At 36.4% G+C, this 2584-nt stretch overlaps 1 long non-coding RNA gene across 1 annotated transcript; it reads left to right on the top strand.

The window, feature by feature from the left end:
• Positions 1-319: 319 nt before the first annotated feature.
• LOC121966844 lies at positions 320-2017 on the top strand. The gene is made up of 3 exons (XR_006107624.1): positions 320-462; positions 1607-1712; positions 1841-2017. It is a non-coding gene; the product is annotated as an uncharacterized LOC121966844 (long non-coding RNA).
• Positions 2018-2584: the final 567 nt, after the last annotated feature.

Raw genomic sequence — 2584 nt, 5'->3', positions numbered from 1 at the left:
ATATACGAAAAAGTAAAAAAATAAATAAATAATAATAACAACAATAAAAACATAATGGAATAAAGTCTGAACATGTTGTGAATTACAAAAATGTCAAAAATGCATCATGGGATAAAGTGTGAATATATGTTATATATTGCAAGCATTTGTTTATTTATTTAAGAAGAGTGGGTGTATTTTATTCTCCCAAATTATCAATTATGAAGGATTTTTTCCTAAAACACCTGAATGCAGCAGAGCCCAGATACGTATACGTATTTGATGACGTATTTACAGGGGCCGACCGGAAGTCAGTTGGATTTCCTCTCACTTCCTGTCTTCGCCTCCTCATTTTCTGTCTAAAAATCATCTCCGTGAAGCATATCGAGAAAAAAAATCACATTTTATTTTTATTGTCTGTCGAATAAACAACAAAGCGCACAGACGGAGCGCACCGTGATGGCGGAGGATCGTCACGTTTAGGTGAGTTCACCTCCGTTATAACGTGTTATTACACAGCCGTTATCAGTGAGCGGAGCTAGCCGGTTTGTAACGGAACAGCTGCTAACTTACACTAATACATACAAATAAACACGGCTGTAGGTGGAAAATATATGAAATGTCTCATCTATGTTATTTTAGATCCGTCCAATAGGCTAACTGTTATTTTTTATATAACAGATGTATCTTATATAACTGGAAAATAGCCGGTTAGTCTTCTTCTAATGGCCTGTATTGGAAAATACTATTTAAAAAATTGCAGTTTAGAGATGTTATAAGACAATTAAATCAACTGGAGGTACCTGAACTTGCTATAACAGCAGAGGAAACCCAGCACTAACATCTATCTCTGTATTGATTTGTAGTTATTATACTTTACACTTTTGTATTATATATTAAACTACACTTTACTAAGTCATTATGTAGTAAATACCCATACTATACGTAGTATAGCTGATATTCTATTCCATGTAATAATGCAGTACTCTGCTATGTATGTAGTTATACTATCTTAATACCTTTCACCTTATACTATGTCTCATTTTCCAAAGTATATTAGAATTTGCAATTTATGCTTTATAATTATATTCTAAAAAGGTACAGTTTGCATCATTAGTCACACTACTCTATAACTGAAAATATAAAAGTAGCTCATGTTGCAGTATTAATCACAGTGCTCTATAATTTAAAAAACATTATAGAGTAACTGTCGCATCATTTATAACACAACTGTATTATTGACAAATAAAATGAAATTAAAAAATAGAGTAGCTTTGTTACATTATTAAATACACTACTCTGTAATTAAGAAAAAAGAAAGATTTAAAAAAAAGTAGCTTTGTTACAAACAGGCGGAGATTCAGAGACTCCAGCAAATACAAATACAATACAAATTATGTTTTTTTTTACCTACAAATAATAAACAATTATCAGAGCATAGTAAAAACTGAGAATAGAAACAACCAAAACTAGGACGATACCCAAATATACACTAATAAAGTTGCAACTAATGATTATTTTCAATATTCTGACAATGGATTTCTTCTTGTGTGTGTGTAATTTACTGAATGTGACAGTATATCATTGTTACGGTAAAACGGTATTCTTTCACTCTTCTTCCCTTCAGGTCAAAGAAAAGACTCAAATCTGGACAAGATGTCCATCAGTGTGCAGGCACCATGAGGTGACGACTGTGACATTCTCTATTATTGCCAACTGGGACTTATGGCAAGGTAATAGACTGATAAAAGTACGATGTGTGCTGCAAAAGTTGTTACATACGGTCTAACAGCACGTGGCCTGGTTGAACTCACACATCACAGCGTTTATTGTCATTTTTGGATGTGTTCTTCCTCCCTAGGATCACTTTCTCCTGCCTGCCGGCCTCCTGGTACTGCAGCGTGTCCCTGCTGTCTCTGGGCTGTGCTCCCAGGCAGAGACTGCTGCTGCTGCTCATCATCACCTCCGCCCTCCTCCTCTTGGGAACCTATCAGAGGCAGCTTTGGGGCCCGCACCGACGGCCGGGGTCCGGAGTCAACAAGTAAGTGAACATCAGAAGGAGATTGTTAGTTCTGCACAAACATGATCTTTATGCCTTTTCATGCTGGAAGTTTATAGTGTGTAAAAGCGAGACGTTTCTGTAAAAATGTTAAATTTCAGGACTCTAGCAGACATGCAACTTCAGCAAGGATCAACTGCGGTTTCATAGCTGATAGATTTGAAGTATTTTGGCTTGCAGTTTTCATTTTTTAAAGGTTCAGTGTGTAAGATTTAGAGGGATGTAGTGCCATCCAGCAGTGAGGATTGCTGATTAAAACTATCTGAATCTTCTCTCAGTTAGATTTCCCTCAGTGTTTATTGTTCAGGAGGTTTTAACCGGGAGCCAAATTATCTGCAGAGGTCTCTCCCTCTTCAAAACAAATGGACCAGGTGATTAAAACTGATAAAACACCCCTGAACAAAGAAGTTTTATGCTACAAATCAGTTTATCTAACGCTGTTTGGCATGTCAGAGACCGACCGCTAGCCCAGCGCCGTTAATGTGTGCTCACCTTTTTTCTCTAATAATTTAACATCTAGATGTTAAAGAGGTTTCTACCAGGAGC

This window comes from Plectropomus leopardus, unplaced genomic scaffold, assembly GCF_008729295.1.
Source record: "Plectropomus leopardus isolate mb unplaced genomic scaffold, YSFRI_Pleo_2.0 unplaced_scaffold26072, whole genome shotgun sequence".
In the NCBI taxonomy this organism is placed as follows: domain Eukaryota; kingdom Metazoa; phylum Chordata; class Actinopteri; order Perciformes; family Serranidae; genus Plectropomus; species Plectropomus leopardus.
This window is presented reverse-complemented; position numbering and strand designations above follow the sequence as displayed.